Genomic DNA, 7,138 nt, shown 5'->3' on the forward strand with positions numbered 1-7,138 from the left:
TTTTGTGGGAATTTTTTTTTTTTATCTCATTAACCTCAGCCCAGATGAAAAGTTTTGATCTTGTGCAGGGAGCAATACCAGAGAATCATTATTGTTGCCAACTATTACATTTAAAAGTCTTCATTCTGACCCTCATTCCCTGCTGTAATATACCAATCTTGTTAACCTTATAAATACGGTTTTTCAAGATCAAAGAATGTCTCCCTTCTACCTTTATTATGCCTAATTTGCATATTAGCACATAGTCCAAGTGTTGGCAGATAATATTTTAAAGGCCATGGGAGTATAAGAATAACTACATACTTGCAGATGTGTTACGAAATATTCCCCATTAGTCACTTTGTATTTGAAAGGCAAAAAATAGGCACCCAGCAACAGCATGCCATCACTCAGGATTAGAGAAGAGCCACTACACCCAGGGGAGATTACCCCCTCTGTGGGGGCTGTCAGGCTGGTATATTTAATTACACAAAAGATCCTCACAAGGAGACTCAGCTGTTGCTTGTCCATCCGCATGAGGAGCAACAGGAATGACATCCCCAGAGGATGGCTTTCGGTGGAGGGTGGAGGAGGAGATGGGTTTACTGGGAGCTTCCAGACAGGTTCACGAGTCAGTCCTGAGGAGAGAGACCCCAGCACCACTGGGGAACTGTGCTTTCCCTTCTGGAGAGCCACCACGCACCCTCCTTCCCTTCCTCTCTGTGTGGCTCCCCAGGAGGGGTGCCGGCTGCCAGACCCAGCAATAAGGATCCAGCTCTTCACACCCATTCAGGACCCGCCTTCCCCCACCAGCTATGAGGGACCGTGTCAAAATGCCGAGTCCACATGAACACCCAATTAGACTCAATTTCCAGAAGGTTCTTTTCTCATACCAGTTAGGACAAGAAAGAAGTAACAGGAGGCAAGCCAAAGTGATGAAGAGAAGAGCATATCTGAACTTCAACATTCAGCTGGGAGAGACGCCCTGAGGAACAGGCGCTGGTGTCCCCGCCAGTGTTGGAGAGAGCTTCCAGGCCTCAAGGTCACCTGCAGACTCGCAGTGAGCCCCTGTGGCCAGTTCGGGGTCTGAGGATACACAGCCCAGCCCTGCCCTCCAGCAAGTCCCCTGGGAGCAGGGGAGCTCAGCACCCAGGAACCTGCCCAGGAGAGGACGGAGACTTGAGAGCAGGCAGAAATTCACATATGATCGAGCCAACATCTTGCCCTCAGGTGTTGGCCGAGGCTGTTTAAATGGAGGAATGTGAAGCGAAGCAGTGCAGTGGGATTTGCGTGCATGAGGAAAGCCAGGACTGCAAAGCCAGCGGGGAGATGACTTTCCTCTCATTAAAACAAAAAGGAAAGAGGGGAAGGAGAGAGGGAGTGCGTGTGTGCAAAAAATGGTATCCATGAGAAATAGTGGTGATGACTGGGCAACACTGTGAATGGAACCAATGGCACTGAATTGTACACTTAATGATTAAAATGGCAAATTTTATATTATATATATTTTACCACAGTTTAAAAAAATAGCGTAATATAACCGTAACTACTAAATTGTACATTTTGTTTTTTTATTCTTTAAACATTTTTTTTCAATGACAGTTTACATTCAATATTATTTTGTATTAGTTTCAGGTGGACAGCATAGTGTTAGACAAGCATAGACTTGACAAGGTGTTCCCCCTGGTAATTTCCAGTACCCAGCTGCCCCCATGCATAGTTATTACAACATTATTGACTATATTCCCCTTGCTATACTTGGCATCCCCATGCCTATTTTGTAAACTACCAATTTCTTCTTAACTCCTTCACCTTTTTCACCCAGGCCCCCAACCCTCCTCCTCTCTGGCAACCATTAATCTGTTCTCTGGATTTATGAGTCTGTTTCTGTTTTGTTTGTTTGTTTTTATTGTTCTTTAGATTCCACGTGTAAGTAAAATCATATGGTATTTGTCTTTGTCTGGCTGACTGATTTCCCTTAGCATAATACCTTCTAGAATAGACCCATCCATGCTGTTGCAAATGGTAAGATTTCATTTTTTGGGGCCGAGTAATATTCCGGTGTATACATGTACCACATCTTCTTTATCTGCTTGTCTATTGATGGGCACTTGGGTGACTTCCATAGTTTGGCAATTGTAAGTAATGAAGCAATGAACATAGAGGAGCAGATCTTCTTTCGAATTTGTGTTTTGGGTTTCTTCAGATAAATTCCCAGAAATGGAATTGCAGTTCCATTTTAAATGTTTTGACGAAACCCCATACTGTTTTCCACAGTGGCTGCACCAATCTGCATTCCCATCAACAGTGCCTGGGGTTCCCTTTTCTCCACATCCTAGCAACACTTGCTTGCTGATTTATTGATGATAGCCGTTTTGATAGGTATGAGGTGATATCTCATTGTGGTTTTAATTTGCTTTTCTCTGACAATTAGTGATGTTGAGCATCTTTTCACATGTCTATGGCCATCTGTATGTCCTCTTTGGAGAAATGTCTATTTAGTTCCTATGCCCATTTTTAAACTGGATTGTTTGGGGGTTTTTTTTTTGGGGTTTTTTTTTTTTTGGTGTTGTGTAAGTTCTTTACAAATTTTAGATATTAACCCCTTATCGGATGTATGTATCATTGGCAAATACATTCTCCCATGCGGTGTGTCTTTTCATTTTGCTGATGGTTTCCTTTGCTGTGCAAAAACTTTTTAGTTTGATGTAGTCCCATTTAAAATGTTTTTCTTTTGTTTCCCTTGCTCGAGGAGATATATCAGAAAAAAGTATTGCTACAAGAAATGTTCAAGTCTGGCTGGCGTGGCTCAGTGGTTGAGCATCAACCTATGAACCAGGAGGTCACAGTTCAATTCCCAGCCTGGGCTTGCAGGCTCGATCCCCAGTGTGAGGCATGTAGGAGGCAGCCAATCAATGATTCTCTCTCATCACTGATGTTTCTCTCTCTCTCTCCCTCTCCCTTCCTCTCTGAAATCAATAAAAATATATTTTTTAAAAATGTTCAAGATTTTACTGTTTTCCTCTAGTATTTTTATGATATTGAGTTTTACATTTTGGTTTTAATCCATTTTAAGTTTATTCTTGTATATGGTGTAAGAAGATGGTCTAGTTTCATTTTTTGCATATATTTATCCACATTTCCTAACATCAGTTATTGAATAGGCCATCTTTACCCCATTATATGTTTTTACCTCCTTTGTCAACTATTAATTGACCATATGGGCATGGATTTATTTCTCAGCTCTCCATTCTTTTCCATTGATATATATGTCTGTTTTAATGCTGGTACCATGCTGTTAAATTGTACATTTTTAAATAGGCAAATTGTATGGTGTCTGAATTTATAGCTCAATAAAGCTGTTTTTTAAAAATGGTACCCATGAACAGTGGGTGTGTGTTTGAGTGCACACATTCACGCCGTGAGAAAAGACTGTCTGGGTAGAAAAACGTCAGAGTGAGGACTAGACAAGGACAGGGAGGAGAAATTTAATGTGTCTGTCCATTGTTTGCAGAAGGAGGGAGAAAGAAGTGGGTACAATAAATGCTAAAATAATGTAATAGTACAGGTTTCGTGTGTGTGTGTGTGTGTGTGTGTGTGTGTGTGGGTTTAGAGAGATTGAGGATGGGCATCAAATTGTTTTTCCACTTATTCATGCATTCGTTGGTTGATTCTTGTATGTGCCTTGACCGGGGATTAAACCCAAAATCTTTGTGTATCAGGACGATGTTCTAACCAACTGAGCTACCCAGCCAGGGCCAGGCTTCACATCCTATCTAATAATAGAGAAACATGGTAATTAACCATAACTTCGCTACACTTCCCATTGGCTAATCAGTGAGATATGCCAGCCAAGATGGCGGCCGGCAGCCAGGCAACTGAAGTGAACATAAGGCTTGCTTGCTCCAGTGATGAAGGAAGCCAACGTTCCCTGCCTGCCGCAGCCTAGCTCTGAGCTTACTCTCTAAGAAACAATGTTGCAAATATAGAAGCTAAACAAAACCCAGAAACCTGCTTTTAGTCAGCTGGGATCTCAGAGCTGGAGTCGCAACAAAGTTTCAAATACAGAAGGTAAACAAAGCCCAGAAACCTGCTTTCAGCAGCTGAGGTCTCAGAGCTGGAGCCGAGCCTTAGAGCTAAAGCGGACTCTCAGCTCCAGTGACAGCCATAGAAGGTAAATAAATCCAAGAATAATAAAAAAAAGAACAAAAGGAGAGGTTGGGAGCTTCAGTCACCCGCCAGCCTGAAAACGGCCCTCAGCCCCTCACCCAGACTGGCCAGGCACCCCAGTGGGGACCCCCACCCTGAAGGGGGTGTGACCAGCTGCAAACAGCCATCAACCCCTCATCCAGGCTGGCCAGGCACCCAAGCGAGACCCCCACCCTGATCCGGGACACCCTTCAGGGCAAACCAGCCGGCCCCCACCCGTACACCAGGCCTCTATCCGATATAGTAAAAGGGTAATATGCCTCCCAGCACTGGGATCAGTGGAGCCACAAGGCCTCCTAGCACTGGGATCAGCTGAGCAGTGAGGCCTCACTGCCCCGGTGTCAAGTGGAACCGCGAGGCCTCCCAGGACTGGCGTCAGCGGAGCCACGAGGCCTCCTGGCCCCTGGAGCAGCGTGACAGGGGGCAGCGCCCAAACCCCCTGATCACCCTGCGGCTCTGTGTGTGACAGGGGGGCGGGGCCACAACCTCCCTATCCACCCTGCTCTGTTCGTGACAGGGGAAGGAGCCCCAACCCCCTGATCGGCCCTGCTCTGTGCCTGATAAGGGGGAGTTCCCCAACCCCCTGATCGGCCCTGCTCTGTGTGTGACAGGGTGCGGTACCCCAACCCCCCCATGGGCCCTGCTCTGTGTGTGATGGGGTGGAGCCGCAACCTCCCTATCGGCCCTGCCCTGAGAGTGACAGGGGGGAGTGCCCCAACCCCCTGATCCACCCTGCTCTGTGTGTGACAGGGGGTGGTGCCCCAACTCCCCTATTGGCCCTACTCTGTGCGTGACAGGGGGGAGCTCCCCAACCCCCTGATCGGCCCTGCTCTGTGTGCGACAGGGGGTGGTGCTGCAACCTCCCCATTGACCTTGAGTGTGACAGGGGGCAGCGCCCCAACCCCCCAATCGGCCCTGCCCTGAGCGTGACTGGGGGTGGCATCGCAACCTCTGGATCCGCCCTGCTCTGTGCATGAAAGGGGTCGGCGCCCCAACTCCCCAATCGGCCCTGCTCTGAGCCTGATCAGGGGCTGCACCTAGGGATTGGGCCTGCCCTCTGCCACCCGGGAGCGGGCCTAAGCCAGCACGTTGTTATCTCCCAAGGAGTCCCAGACTGTGAGAGCACACAAGTAGGGCTGAGGGACACCCCCCCAGTGCGCAAATTTTTGTGCACTGGGCCTCTAGTCCTATATAATAAAAGCCTAATATGCAAATTGTCCCCTTCAACTGCTTGCTATGATGTGCGCTGACCACCAGGGGGCGGCACGAAACATGGCAGGCGTTGGCAACGTGGTGCTGGCAGCAGGCAGCAGTGGAGGCACTGCTGGCCCCGATGGGCCCTGACGAGAGCCTAGTGGGATGGTGGAGCAGGTTAGTGTGTGGTGCCAGGCCAAGCCGTGTGGGAGCGGGGCCCGATTGCCCCACCGATCACCCCACAGGTGGCAACCAGCAGCGACTCTAACACTTCCATTACAGAGAAGGGGCAAATAGCAATATTAAAATATTTCTTCTAATTATTTTCCTTTCAATGTGCACAAATCTGTGCACCAGGCCACTAGTATTTTTATAAGAGAGAGGATTCTCCACCAGAAAGACCATGTCTGGTTCTGCTTTCTGTATGTAGTTTGTTTTCAAAGTCAGAGGCATGGCCAGCTCTGCCTACAGAGGCTCATGAAGGCGTGGCAAGTACTGATCAAGCTGAAGCTCCTGTTTTCCTCCTGAACTCTCTGGTTGTGCTGAGGAATGCAGCACGTTGCTTTTGATTATACCTTGGGCAGAGTCCCTTTTCCTGGGGGCACACCTCCCATATCAAAGGGGCATGGTGGAGGCAAAGCTGGGTCTAGGTCAGGCTGCCTCACTGCCTGGGAGACCTTGACCAGTCAGCGGTCATTGTCTGGGCTTCTTCGGCCATAAAATTACGTGATGATACCTCCCTGCCCTCTTCCTGGAGTAGCATGAGAAGCAGAATCCAAACAAAATAGCATGTGAAGGCGTTCAGCAAACTGTGATTCACTGCCTCTGTGGAAGCTCTTTTGGATGCCCGGAATAGGACCCCGATAAGTAAGCAGAAGGGAAGGCACTGCGTTGAAACTTCTCAGAAACCATGAGCAGGAAAGAAGGCTGGGTCCAGAACTGGGGTCTGGAGAGCTGGCCCCCAGGCAGCTCCCTCCTGTGGGCTCCTGAGTATTCACCTGTTTTGATTTCTCTCTGTCTGCAGTCTGGCTTCTGTTGTTCTGGCTTGCGGGGCCAAACAGTCGGCCCATGGCACCTGTGATTACACCTGTGATCACATAACCCCATTCATGCCAGGAGCCCAGACTTTTCCACTGGGCCCTAATTCGGATTGGGTCAGCTTGCATTGGGGGGTCACTCCGTGTCTGGTGAGCCCTGAGTCTGGGCAGGGGCACAGGGGATGAACTTGCCATCTTTTGTCATCCCTGTGGGACTGAGCTGAGCAGGTACCAGGAGAAGTGCCTTTTACAAACATCATGACAACCTCTAGTGGCGTGATTACAGCAGTCAGTGGGAGAGTAAGATTTGATCGTAAGATCCCCCTTTCATAATAACCCCATCTTTTTTGCCTTCTGTGATTTCTATCACGTAAGCCCTGTAAAGGCTGGCGCTGGCTGGGCATTAAAGCCGAACAAAGTGAAAAGGTGAGGCTGGAGGGCCCCTCAGTAAGTGGGCTGGGCCGGTGGGGTGCTGTGGGGGGCCCTGAAGCCACCTTGCAGCTCCTCTGAAACGTGACCAGGCTCCCAGGCTCTTCTGCTTGTGCCGAGGGATCCATACTGCATTTCTCACAAAATGTATTAGAAATGAGAGTGAGCACAAGTCAAAGAAGCCCATTTTAAGCTAGTTTAAACAAAAAGGGAATTATTCTGGGGCTGCTTTTCCAGATCCCTCTGTCCTTTCCGCCTGCTGCCCTTTGAGCTGTTGCACTGTCTCCCTG

Source organism: Myotis nattereri, assembly GCF_964212035.1.
Source record: "Myotis nattereri genome assembly, chromosome: 6".
NCBI lineage: Eukaryota > Metazoa > Chordata > Mammalia > Chiroptera > Vespertilionidae > Myotis > Myotis nattereri.